Below are 20,632 nucleotides of genomic sequence, written 5' to 3'. Positions count from 1 at the left end.
GTAGGCCATTCGGCCCTTCGAGCCTGCACCGCCATTTATTATGATCATGGCTGATCATCCAACTCAGAACCCCGCCCCAGCCTTCCCTCCATACCCCCTGATCCCCATAGCCACAAGGGCCATATCTAACTCCCTCTTAAATATAGCCAATGAACTGGCCTCAACTGTGGCAGAGAATTCCACAGATTCACCACTCTCTGTGTGAAGAAGTTTTTCCTAATCTCGGTCCTAAAAGGCTTCCCCTTTATCCTCAAACTGTGGCCCCTTGTTCTGGACTTCCCCAACATCGGGAACAATCTTCCTGCATCTAGCCTGTCCAATCCCTTTAGGATTTTATACGTTTCAATCAGATCTCCCCTCAATCTTCTAAATTCCAACGAGTACAAGCCCAGTTCATCCAGTCTTTCTTCATATGAACGTCCTGCCATCCCAGGAATCAATCTGGTGAACCTTCTTTGTACTCCCTCTATGGCAAGGATGTCTTTCCTGAGGTTAGGGGACCAAAATTGCACACAATACTCCAGGTGTGGTCTCACCAAGGCCTTGTACAACTGCAGTAGTACCTCCCTGCTTCTGTACTCGAATCCTCTCGCTATAAATGCCAGCATACCATTTGCCTTTTTCACCGCCTGCTGTACCTGCATGCCCACTTTCAATGACTGGTGTATAATGACATCCAGGTCTCGTTGCACCTCCCCTTTTCCTAATCGGCCACCATTCAGATAATAATCTGTTTTCCTATTTTTGCCACCAAAGTGGATAACTTCACATTTATCCACATTAAATTGCATCTGCCATGAATTTGCCCACTCACCTAACCTATCCAAGTCACTCTGCATCCTCTTAGCATCCTCCTCACAACTAACACTGCCACCCAGCTTCGTGTCATCGACAAACTTGGAGATGCTGCATTTAATTCCCTCATCCAAGTCATTAATATATATTGTAAACAACTGAAGTAGTGTGTCTGCAGAAGGACCTAGACAGATTGGGGCAATGGGAAAAAAAGTGGCAGATGGAATATAATGTATAGAAATGCATGGTCATGCGCTTTGGCAGAAGGAATAAAGGCGTGGACTATTTTGCAATTGGGGAGAAAAGTTAAAATATCAGTGGTGCAGAGGGACTTGAGAGTCTTCGTAAAGGATTGACTTGCAGTTGAGTTGGGTAGTAAGGAATACAATGCTAGCATTCACTTTCAGGGTATATAATGCTAAGGCTTTGTAAGGCATTGGTCAGGCCACATTTGGAGTATTGTGAGCAGTTTTGGGTCTCTTATCTAAGAAAAGGTGTACTGGCGTTCGAGAGGGTTCAGATGAGGTTCACAATAATGATTCCAGGCATAAAATGGTTAACATATGAGGAGCGTTTGATGGCTCTGGACCTGTATTTAGAAGAATGAGGGTGTATCTCATTGCAACCTATCAAATATTGAAAGGTCTGTTTAGAGAGGATGTGGAGAGGATGTTTCTTACAGTGGGGGAGTCTGGGACCAGAGGGCACATCCACTTAGAACAAAGATGAGGAAAAATTTCTTTTGCCAGAGGGTGGTGAATCTGTGGAATTCTTTGCCACAGATAGCTATGCAGGCCAAGTATTTAAGGCAGAGGTTGATAGTTTCTTGATTAATCAGGGCATCAAAGGTTATAGGGAGAAGGCAGGAGAATGAGGTTGAGAGGAATAATAAAATCAGCCGCGGTGAAATGGCAGGCCGAAAGACTCAATGGGCCAAATTGCCTAATTCTGCTTCTAGATTTATGGTCTTACAATCTATGAGTCCTGGGTCAATACTGATGATGGAAGCCCAGTTGATCGGAGGTCCAATCGAGAGCAGATGGCCGGAGTCCGAGTCTACGAATCTATGGGTCTGCTGGAGAGGTTGGGGCCCAGACTCTGTGACTGGAGGCCGAAGAAGATGGCCTGTCCTGAGGAAAGCGGACCGTGTATGTGGGTTGGAGGAAAATAGGAACAGGGCTTGTTTAATTGATGTTTTGTTGTTTTAAAACCAAAGACTGAAGACAGAAAGTCAAAAATCCAGGAGTCGTAGCCCAATTGTTGAAGCCTGGAGGCTCAGGGGACCGTGCTGGAGTTGAAGACCTGTCAATGTGTTTGGTTGTGAGGGAAGATGGGAGAAAGGAAAGTGGCTCGTTTTGTTGTTGATTTGCTGCTTGCTATATTTTGCTTTGATGTTTTCTGCATTGTTCTACCGAGCATCGCGCGTATGATATGTTGGTGCCCGAATATGTGGTGACACTTACAGGCTGCGCCCAGCACATCCTTGGGCATGTTGGTTGTTAATGCAAATGAAACAGTTCACTGTATGTTTCAATAGACATCTGCTAAATAAATCTAAATAAATGAAGGTTGCAATCTGAGTACTCATTACTTGATAAAGGGAGAACCTCCATACTGACTATGTGATAGGGGAGCATATATTGCCAATTAGGACCAGTCAGTGCCTGTTAGAGGGAGCATGCAATGACTGATAATGGAAATATTCACTCTTGAAGAAGGAGAATACATACATAGAGTATTCACAATGTGAAATGTGGAATCATACTGCCTGAAAGTAGGAACATTCATAATATGAAACAGTTAATATTCACTGCCAGATAAGTGAATATTCATCACAAAATTACAAGGACATTCATAAATAGATATACGAGGCACTCACTGCTGAAATACGAAGCACTCAATGCCTGAAAAGGGAACATTCAGCAGCCGAAAAGTGAACATGGTCTATCCAGTACAGGCAGAATTCCACACACTGATCCATAAAATGTTCTCTATGTGTTGTGGGAACTCTTGCTTATCTGGAATGAAATCACGCAGGAGAATGTTTGAGAAAGCAACTGTGTACCATGTTTCAGGATTAGATTTAGGTAGTCAATCTCTGATACAGGAACCTGTCACTTCCTGATAAGGGGAACAGTTACTTCCTGATACAAGGACCAGTTACAATCACTCTTTGATACAGGAAACAATTACACCCTGTTACAAGGAACAGACACTCTCTGTTACAGGGTACAGTCACTCCTTGATAGGGGAACAGTCAGGCCCTGATACAGGGAACAGTCACTCCCTGATATAGGAACAGTCACTCCCTGATACAGGAACAGTCACTCCCTGATACAAGAACCATCACACCCTGATACAGGAACCGTCACTCCCTGATACAGGGAACAGTCACTCCCTCATTCAGGAACCGTCACTCCCTGATACAAGGAACAGTCACTCCCTGATACAGTGAACAATCACTCCCTGATACAGGGAACAGTCTCTCCTTGATACAGGAACTGTCACTGCCTAATAGAGAAACCGTCACTCCCTGATACAGTAAACAGTCACTCCTTGATACAGGGAAAAGTCACTCCCTGATACAGGGAACAGTCACTCCCCGTTGTCAGGGAGTTATAGGGAAAAGCCACATACTGGTACAGGGGGAATGCAATATCCTCTTAATACAGAGAACAATGAATAATTGACACAGGTATAAATGACCATCTGACAAAGGGAGTATTTACCAGGAGCAATGAGTACCAAGTGCAATGAGAATTAGCTTCCTTGCCCAAGAAGTATGGACATTTTAACCTGCTGAAGGAGCATTAACTTCTCCAACCAGAAGCACTGAAGACCTGATTCTATAACCATTCACTATCTGTTGAAGATACCCGTAACTTACTGGCACAGAGAACACTGAGCTTCTAAAACATGGGTCAGAGACTACCTGATACCTCATTAACCTGACATGGGGAAACTTTGTATTGTCTACCAAACAAAGTGAGTATCACCCACCTGGCACTGGAGATAGTGATTACATGAAACTGGGAGCTTTGACCACCTGTCTGACTTGAGCACTGACAGCATGATGCAGAATGCATTGTTAATTGAACACAGGAGCAATGAAATCCTGATTTAGGTAGCATGTACTGCATGAAGCAGAAATTTACCACCCGATGAGAGATGCAGTGTCAGGCTGACATGGAGTGAATTTGTCATCTGATGTAGCAAGAATCAACTTGCTGATGTAGAAGGTGTAGAGACCAAAACTGGGAGCATTGAATGACCATGGCAGGGGATTACTGACAACCTATACCAGTAAGATGTGATACGGGGGGTCTGACGGCATTTTACAGGGAGAATTGTCATGATGAGCTCTGGCTACTGATACAGGGACATTAGCAACCTGATTTGGGAGCGTTCCCTTCTTCATGCAGGGGGAATGGAGGAGCAGGCCAATGGAGAATTGCCTTCCTGTCACTGGACAGCTCTGACTTCCTATTTCTCACTGGATTTCATTGCTACTGTATCCAGTTCAGTGAGAATCAATGGCCTTTCTCTGTCTCTGAGCACCTAATGCATTAGAGACTCACTATCCAACAAAGAACCATTTTTCCAGTGCTGGGAGTTTTGATAACTGGCACAAGAACCTGACAGCAGAATGCTGATGACCTGATGTAATGACGTTGAACAGCGGACCCAGGGGGCTATGGCACCTGATTCTGGGAGCAATGTGTGCACAAGAGAGGGAGACTTTCTTCATGCTATGGGGAGCACCAACCACCTTAACCTGGAACCAATGAGCTTCAGTATAGAGTGTGGACTACCTTAGACAGGCATCCATGCCTACATTATACAGGGAGCAGGCTAACCCAATAAAAACAGTATTGGCTACCTAATATAGAGAGCATTTTCAACCTGAAACCGAGTCAAGGAGGAATTGTCAGCCTGAAATAAGGCAGATTATCTTGAAATCAGAAATCTGCAGCTTCTGTAAGTCTGAAATAACACTGAAAGTGTCAGAAATGCTCAACAGGTCAACCAGCATCTGTGGAAAGAAGAACAAGCTTAATGCGTCAGGTCAAAGGCCCTTCATCAGAACTCGCATTAAGTCTGATTTGCTTTCCAGGGATGCACAGGACAACCAAGATGTGTTGAACATGTTCTGTTTGTAATTCAGAGATCATACACTCCCTGATGCAGAGAGCATTGTGTAGCTAATACAGAGGGCACTGACTGTTGGAAGTTTAGTAAGCAACTAGCTGATTCTGGCAGCATCGACTATCAGACGGTGGAAAAATTGACTACTTGAGAAAGGGGCAATTAACTTGCTGCATTTAGGGAGCTTAGATTATTTGACTTACAGATCATTGACTATGTCATCCTGGGAATAGAAACTACCTGATACAGGAAGCAAGACTACATGACACAGTGCAATGGGCACTGGTTGTCTTCCACAGGAGGAATTGACAACTTGATTCTGGGAACATTAAATGTCTAATACAAAGAGAATTTATTGTCAGATTTAGAAAGCATTTACCACAAGCATAGAGAGCAGTGGCTATCTGACCCAGGATACATTGAATCAGTCTCAACACAGAAAGGAAGAATTCTATAGCTTAAGTATTGATGAAGTATTGATCATTTGAAACATTGTGCATAGACAACCTAACCCAGGAAGCATTGATCACCCCACACAAAATGCTGGAAGAACTCAGCAAGTCAGGACTAGGGAGGGAAATGAACTAAATGCTTCGGGCTGAGTTTCTCCAGCATTTTCTGTGTGCTGATCAAGATTTCTAGCATCTTCAGAATCTCTGTATACAGGAAAAATTGATTTCTGGGACCAGGAGTATTTACTGCTAGATACAGGAAGAAACAACTATCTGCCAATGGGAGAATTGACATTTTGACACAAACAGCACTAATTAGCTGAGAAAGGAAGCACTGTTTGTGTATTGACTACCTGACTGAGGGCACAACACTACTTGACAAAGGGAACATTGACAAATGGACAAATAGAATAATGTCCACCTGATATTGGGAGGAATAAGTAGCTGCACATGGTGCACTCAATAACTAATATAGTGTATAACAGACACACAGAACATTGACTATCTGACACTGGGTTCCCTTTATCCCGTATGATGGGGCATTTGACCACCTGATACAGGGAGCATTAATCACTATACAAAGGAAAAATTGACTTCTTATTGCAGGATGCATTAACTATCAGATATAATGAGCAAGAAATTTCTGATACTAGGAGCATGGATTAGATGAAAATGGAAACACTCATAATCTGTCAGGAGGGAATATTAACTGTGTTTCTTCTCCTTCCAGGAAGTCCTTCAGGACTGGGGCTGACTTATTTTCTTCCCCAGTCTTGAGGTAACAGACAAGATGATGCTGGTGAACATTGGCGACATTCTATATGCTGCACTCAACTTCACTTGCCCCATCACTGAAATGTTCCCACAACCAAAGGACTCATTTTCAAGGACTCTTCTTCTCATGTTCTCAATATTTATTGCTTATTTATTTATAGTATTGTTCCTTCTTTTTGCATTTGCACAGTTTGTTGTCTTCTGCACTCTGTTTGAAAAAACCCTGGTTTGGTGTCATTCATCCTTTCTGTCATAGTTACTACTAGAATGTAGAACATAGAACATAGAAATCTGCAGCATATTACAGGCCCTTCGGCCCACAATGTTGTGCCGACCATGTAACCATATAAATTCTAGAGACTGCCTAGAATTTCCCTAGTGCATAGCCCTCTATTTTTCTAAGCTCCATGTACCTATTTAAGAGGCTCTTAAAAGACTCTATAGTATCCGCCTCCACCACACATCACCAGCAGTGCATTCCACACACCCACAGCTCTCTGTGCGAAAAGCTTACCTTGACATCCCCTCTGTACCTGCTTCAAAGCACTTTAAAATTATTACCCCTCGTGTTAGCCATTTTAGCCCTGGGAAAAAGCCTCTGGCTAATCACATGATTGATGTCCCTCATCATCTTATACACCTCTATCAGGTCACCTTTCATTCTCCATTGCTCTAATGAGAAAAGGCCAAGTACACTCAATCATTCTATAGATATGTTGAATTCGCCCACAAGAAAATTAATCTCAGGATTGTATATGGTCACATGTATGTACTTGGATAATAAAATTTACATTGTACGTTGATCAGTACATGACTTGTGCATGATTAATTTTGAGATGGGTGTTAGTTGTTTTCCAGCTACCGCTCAGACTTGATCTAGCATGACCTAGGTGCAGTGGCAAGAGGAATCAAGAATATTGGACACCATTCCTTCCTTGGTGGACTTGACACATATTCATTCTGCAAGTACATGGAAATATTCTTTATCCTTGCATCACCACCAGTCTGGTCCCCTCCAAAGCAGTCTTCCTCTTTAAGCCTCCTTATCTCTATCCTCCTTTACCAAACTGCCTCCCCATTCTCTCTCCTGCCATTCAAATCCCACCACCTCTACGCAACGCACAAATCCCAGCTGTTCACTGTTCTCTCTCACCAAGAGCGAGTTCCCTGAGCATCTGTCTCCTGTACCCTATCTACCGCTTTTCCCCTTGGCACACATGCCTCTGCCTCCTGACATATATGGATAACTATTTAGGAACTCTGTGACCGATGTGTCTGTAAAGGAGTGTAGAAATAGCTGTGTCAAATGAGGAAGGCTGTCCTGATTAGTATTGTCCAAATCAGTGTGGCTAAAGGGCAGAATGCACATTGGAGTGGTTTAGTAGGAGTATCCAAATAGGAAACAAGTATCTAAACAGGAATGGCCAAATAGATGACCAACAGGAGTACACAAACAGCAATACAAGAGAGAAATACTCAAAGAGGACTGTGTGAAGGGGTGTGCCCAAAGGGGCTGTCTTATCAAAGGCACAATAACTACATGACACAAGTACAAGAGATTCTGCAGATACTGGAACTCCAAAGAAACACACGCAAAATGCCAGAGGAAGTCAGCAGGTCAGGCAGCATCTATGGAAAGTAATGAAGAGTGGACGTTTTGGGTTGATACCCTTCATCAGGATAAAGGGCCATGGCCCAAAATGTCAAATCTCTATTCCTATCCATGATTATCTGACACTGAGAATGAAGCCTAACCGGGACAAAGCAAAATAAATTGCTATTACTGAGAGAACTGCCCATCAGGTGCAGGAAATGTTAACTAACGATACCAAGATTATTAGACATTCCCAGAGATATTAAACATTCTGCTACCTGTTACAGGAAGCAGCAGCTACCTTGACAACCTAAGAAAGAGAGCATTGACTGACAGTGACTTTTCCAGCACGGTGGCACCAGTGACCAATGACAACATCTGGCAGGCAGCTTTCAGAACCACTGGATACTCTTCTTCTAAGTATACTAGCTGCAGAAGGTTGTAGATCTGGTCGGCTCCATCTTGGGTACTGGCCTGCAGGGTATCCGGGACATCTTTAGGAAGTGGTGTCTCAGAAAGGCAGTGTCCATTGTTGGAGACCTCCAGCGCCCAGGGCAAGCCCTTTTCTCACTGTTGCCATCGGGTGGGAGATGCGGAGGCCTGGGGGCGCGCGCTCAGCGGTTCAGGAGCAGCTTCTTCTCCTCTGCCATTCGATTCCTAGGTGGACTTTGAAGCTTTGGACACTACCTCACTTTTTTTTAATATACAGTATTTCTGTTTTTGCACATTTTTAAAACAATCTATTCAATATATGTAATTGATTTACTTGTTTATTTATTTATTATGTTTTATTTTTTTTCTCTCTCTGCTAGATTATGTATTGCAGTGAACTGCTGCTGCTAAGTTAACAAATTTCACGTCACATGCTGGTGACAATAAACCTGGTTCTGATTCCTCTGAACTGGGATTGATTGCAGCCTGTGATTTCCTTCTTAAGAATGTATTTTTGGGCCAACTGAGTGATCTGGCTTTTGGGATCTCCTGGGCAAATCGGTGTGGAGTGCAGCTACAGTGTTTCTGGGAGTGTATACAGTGTCGATTCCTAATGGGAGAAGATGAATCTGTGCTCAACTACATTACTCTGCGCCGATTAAAGCGTCAAGCAAGATAAAAATTGACGCGGATGAGAGCGGAAAATGAATGGGTGTTCAGTGCCATCTGCCTGTGCTTGACCGGTCTCCTTCTCACTGCTGCCAGCAGAAGGTGCAGGGTTCTTGGGTCTCACCCTGCAAGGTTCGATTGCCTTGGCAGTTTGAGGCTCATGGTCATGGCTTGTGGCTGTGGTTTCATATTTAAGGTCCCCAGCACTGTACGTGCTTTACTATTTACACAATTTGTTTGAGGCACTTCAGCAGGGGACTGGATCTGTGGCTGTGGTCTGAAGCTATTGACATTGCACTGAACTGACTGAATCAGTTGCTGTGGCCATGGCCATTGGCTCCTGGACTGGTTTTACTCATCTTGATGCCTCACTCATCAACGGTTTGATGTTTAATGTTTCGTGTGCTATTTGAACCCTTTTTGCTGTTAGCATGACTTGTTATTTTCTTGCCAGGTTGGTGGTCTTGCTGTGTAAGGGTTTTCTTTAAACAGGTTCGAAGGTGTTTCTTTGTTTTGTGGCTGTCTGCAAGAAGATGAATCTCACAGTTGTTTACTCTATACATACTTTGATAATAAATTACATCGAACTTTGAACTGTTAATGGAAAAAAGCAACTATCTGATGCTGGGCAATGAATATCTGACAAACAGTGTTATGTTCTGATCTTGATATCAGGAGAAACTATTTCTGATTCTTGGTGCATTGATGACCTGATACAGGGAGCAACATCCATCTAATACTGAGAACCTTGAGTACCTGATCAATACAAATAAAGGTTAATATAAAGAAAGCACAGCAGCACCTCTACTTTCTTAGAAATTTGCAAAGATTCGGCATGTCATCTAAAACCTTGACAAACTTTCATAGATATGTGGTGGAGCATGTAGTGACTGGTTGCATTGTGGCCTGGTATAGAAAAACTAATGCTCTTGAATGGAAAAGCCTACCAAAAGTAACAGATATGACCCAGTCCTTCATGGGTAAAGCCCTCCCCATCATTAAGAACATCAACACAGGACATTGTTGCAGGAAAGCTGCACCCGTCATCAAAGACCTCTACTACCCAGGCCCCTTCACGCTGCTGCCATTAGGAAGAAGATACAAGAGCCTCAGAACTCACATCACCAGGTTCAGGAACAGTTATTACCTCTCATCCATCTGACTCTTGAACCAGAAGGGATAACTTCACTCAGCTTCACACGCCCCCCCCCAACCGCCCCCATCACTGAACTGTTTGCATAAACTATCAAGGGATCTTCATCTCATGTTCTTGATATCCATTGTTTATTTATTATTATGATATTTTAACTTTTTCCCAGCCCAAGTTAGTAAAGCCTGAAGTAAGGACATAGCCAAGCACACTCATTTGTCAATTGCTAAAATCGTTTGTAATATTCTAGTGCTGTTTAGTATTGTGGCTTTTTGGAGATTTGCATCGATTTCTGTACGTTATCTGTGTGTGTGGAATGGCTATATCTGATAATTTCTTGTGATAACTACCTGGTCCTGCATTGACACAAGGAACTCCCCTGTTTCTGGGAAGAGGTCTCCAACTCTGAGCCAGGCACTTGATGCTTCCTTGTCAACATCTAGTCTGCTCAGATCGTGGGGATGTCTTCCATGAAGTGTCATGCTCTTCCATTGGTTAGCTTTTTCTTCAATAGTGGTAATTTCTTCATTTTTCTGTGTTGTGCTGTCATTTAAGTTTAGTGGTATATACTTACCAGAATTACAGATGATCACATGGAGTGCTAAATCCTATTTTTGTTGATGAAAATATATCCTTCAAGGTTTTACCTGACTGTTATGTAGATTTTTATTGTTTGTTATTCCTTTTCCACCTTCTGTTCTTGGTAGTGTTAATCTAAGCTTTTTCGAGTGTACATAATGTTTTCTGAAATTTGTCATTTCAGTTCCTAATTTTCTTTGTAAATTTTCAATTGGTTTCAGACCAAGATACATAATATGGGTATAGCAAAAGCATCTATTGCCTTTGTTACATTTTTACTATGAGCTCTGTTTAGCAGATTTTCTTAAGCCTTGAAGTATATTCTGTCAGAAGATCTCCCTTTATCCCACTATCATCTATTTTCTTTGCTTATTGATACCCCAGATACTTGTATGTTTCATATTCAGCTATCCTGCTGCTCTGTTTTGTATTCTATTAGTTCTCTTGCACCTTTCCTTATTTTTAATGCTCTATACTTATCCAGTCTAAATTTCATGTTTATATCTTTTGTAAATAGTTCTCCTTTTAACGCTCTGGTCTTTTTGGTGGGAGCTGGGAGAAGACAGGAGGGAAAATAGCTGAGGATGCCATCCCTGTTGCACAGGATGGCTTCAAGAAGGAAGAACCAATACCCCTGTGGGAGAGCCCATTATTTCGAGGTGGATTTCAAGTGACATTCGGAAGGTGGTGTGTGCTTTCACACTGACTGTGGGTCCAGCGTGTGAGTTGAAGACAACTTCAAGGTGAGCTCCAAATTATGTGCACATTTGGACTGAGTGAACTGTAATGGGCCCTTTTTATTTTTTTCTTCTTTTCCTACTAACTGTTCAATAAAGCTGAAATCTGTAAATCTACTTTTTTTTAATATAATTCTATGCAGTGTACAATCTGTTATTTCTTGTTGATAGGTAATTGAAAGTGGGCAGCAATTACACAATATTTGCTCAGATTGGGGTGCGGCTGGTTGAAACATCCCGGCTCTCCCGGTCTGGTGGGACCCAAATCATATCAAACCTAGATGTACAAAATTTGAGAAGGATGCTTTTCTCACTGCTGAGTCTATTGGCTTGTTACCAAGGGGCTAACCAGCCATGTTTCTAGAGACGCCCGGTGCTATTTGAATTAATTGCTTTTGGTTCACTGATGAAGGAGTATATAATTTCAAATCATCCATTTATAGAAGGTGTGACCGGGTATAATTTATTCCATTGATTCTGATTTGATACCCGATCTTTATCTGATTCAGTAAATTAGAGAACAATTTTAAAGCTAGGCAGAACCATAGTAGACTTAGGGAGTCGTCCTGAAAAATGCCTCGGCTTACTTTGATAATGGTGTTTGTTCTTTTTTGGTTGGAAGCAGATGGGGTGATTATAGTACACCAATGCTTCATCTGATGCTGAAGGAATTTCACAAGTATTAGCTGTAGTTTATATATATTAAGAACTTATATTACCCAAGAATATGGGACAGAGTCAAATGTTTTTTGGTAGTCAATATAGCAACATGAAAAAGAAAGATTTCTGCTTTTCTGCCGGGCTTGATTTAGATACGACTATTATTATTTATTTTCTTTCTTTTTGTATTTGTAGTTTTTTTTTTCTTTTGTACATTGGATGTTTGGCCATTCTGTTGGATGTAGTCTTCCAATGATTCTATGGTGTTTATTGTATTTACTGTGATTGCCAGCAAAAAAATGAATCTCAGGATTGTATGTGGAGGCATACAATATATGAACTTTAATAATAAATTTACTCTGAACTTTGCACCTATTCCTACCACAGCATGGCCCTGGTTTCCATACCTCCCTGCTTATCTATAAATTCCAACTCAATACAGAATGTATTTCAACTCAGATATGTAACATACTGCTCTCTAGTCATTATGGTCAATTCATATGAGCAAAGTGTGAGTTTGTACTTCTGGTGGGAACAAAGAATGTTGGGAATAGTGAGGGGTGGAATGCTGCAGGAGGGGTGTGGGACAGATGGCAAAGAAGGAGTCCCAGAAGAAAGGTGTGGTGTGGGTGAAGACAAGGTCATTTGATTATAAACAACTGGCTTATTGATTATTCCAGTATGTCTCTTTGGTGCTTCTTCTCCCTCTCTTTTCCCAAGGGGTAGGGGCAGGGATATGATTCCCCTCTCCCTTCCCCCTTCCCACTCTCAGTCCACAATAGAGACCCATAGCAGAATCAGGTTTATCGTCACTCACATATGTCATGAAATTTGCTTTTTTAGCAGCAGTACAGTGCAATACATACAATAACTACAATACCGTGCAGAAGTATTATAGTGTACAAACAGTACACTATATTATACAACTACTAAATAGACATCCACAGTATAGTAAATTTTAAATTGTCCTATTCATGCCTAAAGCTTTAATCACTATGGAAGATTTCTTAATCTTGTGGGATAATGTCTTTTCTGACAAGGGAGTCACTCTGTCACTCTGCTTGGCTGGTGGGATTTGTGGCTGTGCTACAACCTCAGGTTCTGGGAATTCCTCCATGGTAGTTGTAGGAGTTGATTGCAGGAATGCAGGATGTGGTTCTCCTTCCTGATCCACAGCTCTGGATACTTGTGTTGCATTAAATTTTGTAAAATGTTGAATGAATCAGAATCAGAATCTGGTTTATTTTCACCGGCATGTGACATGAAATTTGTTAACTTAGCAGCAGCAGTTCAATGCAATACTCAATCTAGCAGAGAGAGAAAAAATAAATAAACAAGTAAATCAATTACGTATATTGAATAGATTTTAAAACATGCAAAAACAGAAATGCTGCACAGTAAAAAAAAAGTGAGGTAGTGTCCAAGGATTCAATGTCCATGATGTCTGAACAGTTCAAAATGACAATGACTGTTTCTGAGCTCTCAGCATGTAGAGTATCTGAACAAAGTAAACACTGTGGGTTTGTTAATATCTAATGTTTGTTGACAGCTGCTGGATTCATTCTTAGTCTCCGGCACCTCTAATATGAGAATGCCTATTAATGACTAAATGACTATTGGTCACTTTGAGACTAGGTTAATGGATTCTTTCTTCATGTCTGTCAAGTTGATTTGATGGATTTTTTTTTGCATTTGGGCCTATTACTTATATGTGAAATTAATGCCCTTCTGTAAGTCCAGGGAATGCTGTGTCCAAAACATTGGGGTATTACTAGATGAGGAGTGACTATTAAAGTGTCTATGCTGTACACTGTATTAATGAACATGTGTTGTTTGAATGAAAGACACCAAGCTAAGTAAATAGCATGAGAACAGAAGATCAAGGAGTTTGTCAGTCTCTGTGTGCCTTTCTATGCTTGTGGGACTTATATTTATTGGAGTACATTCCCTGGGTTCATCAGACTTTAACCAAGGAGAGAAATCCTGATCGGTGCCTGGATCCAGCGGCGCTTTCACAAGTGAGTAGGTATTTGGATTTCTCCTGACAACAGCAACAATTAAATGGTGACTAAGAATCGTGAGTCCTGATATCTTTGTGACTTACTACATAGTATTTCCTGTTGTGTATTTGTGCTTTTTATTTTATAATAATAAATTATGCTTAAGTTACTTTATTGTACGTGTACGCTTATTACCATATTGCCTGGACACTCGGATTTTTTGGGTCTGTTCAGCCCAGCCCATGACAGCACCTTTCTTCTGGATATGCTGACACCCCAATCAGTACATGACAAGCTGCTCGGTCTGCAGATTTTTCTCAGGTCACGAATCAAAACTCTGAACCAATGCTTTCATTTTGACCATACCGAGATGACTGGCATGTAGCTCCTACAACACCTTAACTCTCAGCTTGGATGGCACAACAACGCTCAGCCTCCAAATAAGGCAAACCTAGTCAAGGGTGAGTTCACCCGAGTGGACACTAGAAATTCTGCTGCACATTTCAGCAATTTTGGGTTGTCATGTAGACCTGAGTGATAGTATGGGGTCTTTTCCAGGTTTCCCTTTGGATCATCTCTGCTATAATAGGGAGATATTTGATTTGCATTAGGGAGAATATATTAAAAGTAGTGTCCTCTGTTCTAAATTTTTCAAGTATTTCTTTTTCCAACGTAAGCAGAACAATCCATCAGCATGTCCATGGTTGGTTGTCCTCTTGAATTTGTTCTTGTACCGCTTTGTTGCATTTGATGCAAGTTTTGCCTTTAAACCTGCATTTGCTTGATGTATGTGAGCTTCTACCACAATGGTAACACAATTTGGTTGGCCACACAGGTTTCTCTTTAATAGTTTCAGTTTTGTTCACATTCACTTTCATTCTTGATTGCAACTCATTTGTTGCTGTTTCCATTGATACAGCAATATTAACTGCTTTTTAAAATGTAGGAGCCATTTTTGAATCTTGTAAGATTCCACAAACTAAATGATCTCTCAATGCAACATTCAGCCCACCACTGAACTGCTTATGCGCGGACAAATTCTTCAATCAGCCACTTATGCTGAAATGGGCATCTTTCCTTTCGATTCTGTTAAAGAAACCTAAAGTGTTCTGCAATCAAAAGTGGTTTTGGTTCTAAATGTTCTTGCTTTACTTTACTGATATCAACAAAGCTCATTACGGCTAGGTTGGTTGGGGCAGACAAACTTTGAAGCAAACTGTATGCTGTTCCATCTGAATACAGTCCAGTGCACCAATTCAAAGCAGTCCTGTAAGCGTTTCTGTGCCTCCCTTGTCCATACCTTCTTGGTCCTCACTACTGGTACTGCAGTCTTTAGTCTCTGCCTATACTCAGGGAGTAGAAGTACAGCCAGGTGATTAGACTTTCCAAAGTGTGGGTGTGGGATAGTATGGTAAGCACTCAATGGTGGTCTAACAGTGGTCTAGTGCGTTGGTTCCTCTGGTCCTAGCAGTGATTTTTTTGACAATAATTATTTTGAGACTTTCTCAAGCTGACCTGAGTAAAATCCCCCAAAATGACAGGGAAAGCTTCAGGATGTGCTGTTTCATGCCTTTGCTCAGTTTGTCTAGAGCCACCTTAGTACTGGCCTGCGATGTGATGCACACCACTACCAAAATGATCACTGAAATCTCCCGCAGAGGTAAAATGGATGGTACTTTAACAGGAGGTGTTCCAGATCTTGTGAACAGGAATGGGACAGCATTGCTATGTTTCTACACCACGAGGAGTTGATAATGAAGCATACTCCACTGCCTTTGGCTTTCAAAGACTCAACAGTCCTATCCCAGTGGTGTATTGTGAACCCATCAATCTGAATCACTACATCCGGAACAAAAGGGGTTAGCTAAGATTCTGTGAAACAAAAGATGCTAGTTGTCCTTTTGTCCCTCTGATACAGCACTCTAGCTCTGAGATCTCCAATTTTATTTACCAGACACTGTAAGTTTGCAAACACGATAGTAGGTATTAGGAGTTGAAACCTCTTTTTTCTTAAATGCACCTTTAGCCCAGCACGATGGCCTCCCTTCCTCCGCAGTCTTAAAGGGACAGGGCACCGGCCGGAGTTTGATCTATTTCTGCCAATTTTGTTTAGCGATAGATTGCTTAATCACATTTAAACATTGTTACTAACTGTACATATGTAGTTGTGATACTCAGCTGTAGCAGGCTGAAATGAGAATTTTTGATGCTATCCATTAGAGCCGCCACACGAGTCGCCTTTATTGGTGGATCCTCGGAGTGGAAGTGTTGCTCATTGCCACTGCAATATTTTATAACTCCAGAAATCAATCGAAAGACAAACATGAGAGCCTGTCTACTTCGTTTTAGCTTAGTGAGGTGTGCACATATGACACGGTGCCATAATTACATGCGGCATTCACTTACTTTTGCATATAACCAGTAATGAGTTATGTAAATAAACAAAGAATGCTTAATTATACAATATATTAACAATATTACTCAAATATTACATATACTGCACTTTATCATGTAGCATCTTTTAAAAAGTGAAATAAAAGTGTGTTGAAGAAGGGCTTGACAATCTGAAACTGCTGGAATGTCCTGAATGATACAAGGAGCATTGATGACCTTTAAAAGAAGCAGCTATTTTAGACAAGGAATACCTTTTTCTTGGAGCTGTGACTACCTAACAAAAGGGGACATCTGTTGACTGATGGTCAAAAGCATTTTCTGTCTGATGCTGTGAGGGCATTCACCTTTGTTACTGGTAAAACCAGCACCTTAACACAGGAAAGTTTGCCAACCTGATTTGGGGGTCATTTACCCTCTGGTCCTAGGAGCAACAATGATATGACAGGGAACATTGACGGCCTAATATTGCAGCATCAACATCATGGACCAATGAGCATTGGTTGCACATTGAATATCTTACGAGGGGTGATTGACAAGTTCGCAGCCTAAAGTAGAAGGAGTCAATTTTAGAAAACCTAGCACTTTTAGTTTTCAACAAAGTCCCCTCCTACATGAACACACTTAGTCCAGCGGTCATGGAGCATACCGATCCCTTCTTTGTAGAAGTGGTTGATAAGTTTGTGGCCTAAGGTAGAAGGAGATGAGTTATTAATTTTAAACTTTCTGCATAATCACTCAAAGAGTTGAACTGCACATGCATATAACTCATCTCCTTCTACCTTGGGCCACGAACTTATCAATCACTCCTGCTGTGGACCACTTTTCTGGAGGTCCAAGATGCCGACTTCTACAAAGAAGGGATCCATATGCTCCACGACCGCTGGACTAAGTGTGTAAATGTAGGAGTGGACTGTGTTGAAAAATAAATGTGCTATGTTTTCTAAAATTGACTCCTTCTACCTTTGGCCACAAAATTATCAATCACCTCTCGTACACTGACTATCTATTATAGGAGGCTATTGCGACCTGAAATAGGGAGAGTAGACTATCTAGTACAGGAGCATATGACACAGGGAATGTTATCACCCTGATTCTGAGAACATTCTCTCCCTGATACAGTACAACATGGTGGGCTAAAGGGCCTGTTCCTGTGCTGTACTCTTCTACATTCTTTGATACACGGAGAGTTGACAATGTCTGGTACTTGTAGAATTTACTACCTGACACTCAAGGAAGTGTCTACATGGTGACGGAACAATACTCACTGTAGCCACTTGGTTCAAGGATCAATCAATACAGGAAGCCTAGAAAAACACCAACCCTTACATGGGGCGTTGATAATTTGATGCAGGGAGATGTTACAGGCTAAGACAAGAAGCATTGAATAGTTAGTTCCATGAGGAATGATAGTTAGTCACCTGCAGTACTTAATACCATGAATTCTGTGCACAGTCTGATGAGATTCTCAACTTTCCATCTGAATAGCTTTAACTGAAAATATTGTGTCACTTGTCAAATATCAGCAGATCCAGTCAGCAAATCCAGTCAGTGTTCACTGTCAAGCACAGAAAAAAATTGCCAAACAAATAAATATCATATTTCTAGTCAAGTACAAGGAACATCAGGTGATAAAAACACGGAACAGATGGCAAACCAAAGGTGAAGTGGATGCTGCATGTCATGGAATTAGTGTGCTATTGATGGACATGAGGGAGACTGGTGAAAGGGGCCACCAAGGATCAGAAAAGTTAGGTAGGTGTACTTGGAAACTGTGGAGGAGAAATGAAGGCAGTACAGAGATTGAAGATTGTTTAATGCCATTCCCTGTACACAAGTGTAAGGAGAACAAAATAATTGTTACTCTGAATCTGATGTAGCACAGAAAAAAACACAAAATATAAAGAACACAATAATAATACCAAAAAGACACATAATAAATGTAAGTACATAAGGTGGCTTATATATATAGATTGATTTCATGTGCATAAAGTGACACGAGGCTGTACATAAGCTGACTGATGGTTTATAATAAAGTTGTGGTGGACTTAGTGGTGGAGGCATTGATCAATCTTACTGCTCGGGGAAAGTAACGTTTTCTGAGTCTGGCAGTCCTGGCATGGATGCTATATAGCTCCACCCTGATGGGAGTGGGACAAACAGTCCATGAGCTGGGTGGGTGTGATCCTTCATGATGTTCTGGGCCCTTTTCTTTCATTTTTATATATATATATCCTAGATGGCAAGTAGATGGTGCCACTGATGCATTGGGCTGTTCTCACTACCCACTGTAGAGCCTTCCATACCAAGCAGTGGTGCAGCTCATTAGGGTGCTCTCTGTTGCGCACCCATAGAATGACATGAGTATGGATGTGCAATGTCCTGCTCTTTTCAGTCTCATCAGAAAGTAGAGGTGCTGGTGAGCTTTCTTGACTGTGTAGGGTGTGTTCTGGGACCATGAGAGATTGTGCAAGATATGCACTCTCAGAACTTTCAAAGTGCTTGCAGTTTCCACTGCTGAGCCGCCTGGTCTGTTTTTTTTTACCTAACATGCAAGAAACAGCCTCATTTCAGTATTCAAATGGAATTTCCACCCGCTCTGTCAATTCTATGGAAGTAAATCTATTAAAATCAGAAAGAGGCAGATATGGATTTTAAAACTTAATGCCATGCATAATTTAAACACACCCATTCAGCAAAGATAATGATAACTTCACAAACTCAGTTCAAGTTATTTAAATTTGTAGATTGCTCTGAACATTTGACAACGAATTCTGGGGAGAATGTATAGCCAAAAGCACAGGGTGTTGTATGTAAGATACAAAGACCACTGATGTCAAATACAGACAGTTGTGACTTTCAAACACAGACAGCATTCACGACCATGTACAGGGATTACTGGCTGCCAAATACACAGTGCTTTCGCCAGATGCGGCATGCACTAATTGCTCAATAGTATGATAGAAACGGTAGGTGGATTTTCTGATTTCAGCTTGTTCCCTTCTAATTCTGCATATTTGAACAAGGAGCCTGCTTTTTCATGCAATTCACTCCTTTTTGGGAAAATTGATAGAGCACATGCAGGCAGTTTCTGGATGTTGTATTAAATATGGTGCAACATCCTGATCTGAAAGTTGGGTGATGATAATTCAGGTTTTTCCATGTCTTTGCCACGTGTGGAAACCCAATATTTAACACCAGGAAGATACTCCACCTACCATCCACCTGCCCCATTCTTCTGCTCCAGCTGGCTTACATAATGGGAGAATAATGACTTGTTGATTTAATTGGAACTAGGCTTGGATAGGGAGTAGTAGTGCTGTCTTGGAAAAAGTCCTTGGAACTTCAGTTCCATTACAAAATCCAGGACCTTGAGATATATTTGTGATGTTCCTTGTCAGTCCTGTTTAGCAAGGCTTCCTGCCAGTTTCCTAAAATTTTGGAATCACGTCTAGAAAAATCTTGAGGCCACAAGAACGTCCCCTCTGAGAGGTATTTTCATTCAGAATTATCTAGCTTCAATGCTTGTTAGCCACTCATGAGATTGCAATCCCATGTTTGAGATTGATTACAAACAAGAGAGAATCTGCAGAGGCTGGAAATCCAAGCAACACACACTCAGCAGGCCAGGCAGCATCTATGGAAAAAAAATACAGTCAACATTTCAGGCTGAGACCCTCCTGCTTTCAGAATGATTAGCAATGTTAGGTGACAAAAAGGTTTTGCTTCTGATGAACTCAATGCCTTCAATGCTCATTCTGGCCGTCAAAACACGGAGGAACCTTCACAAACTCCCACAGCCCCCCGCGACCCTGTGATTCCAGTCTTTAAGGCTAATGTGAGAGCATCCTTTAGGAGGGTGAGCTCCCAGAAAGCATCTGCCCAGATGGGGTACCAGGCTGAGTACTAAAGACCTGTGCTGATCAACTGGCTGGACTATTCACCAACACCTTTAACGTCTCTCTTCAGCACTCTGAGGTACTCATCTGTTTCAATCAGGCTTCAATTATATCTGTGCCAAAAAGAACATAACCTGCCTCAATGATTATTATCTAGTAGCACTTACACCCACTGTGATGAAGTGCCTTGAGTGGTTGGTGACGAAACATATCAACTTGCCTGAGAAGCAATTTGAATCTGCTCCAATTTGCCTACCGGAGCAACAGGTCAACAGCAGATGCCATTTCATTGGCTCTTCACTCAATCCTGAGACATCTGGACAGCAAAGATGCATACCTTGGGATGCTCCTTAT

This window comes from Mobula birostris, chromosome 6, assembly GCF_030028105.1.
Source record: "Mobula birostris isolate sMobBir1 chromosome 6, sMobBir1.hap1, whole genome shotgun sequence".
NCBI classification, from domain to species: domain Eukaryota; kingdom Metazoa; phylum Chordata; class Chondrichthyes; order Myliobatiformes; family Myliobatidae; genus Mobula; species Mobula birostris.
This window is presented reverse-complemented; position numbering follows the sequence as displayed.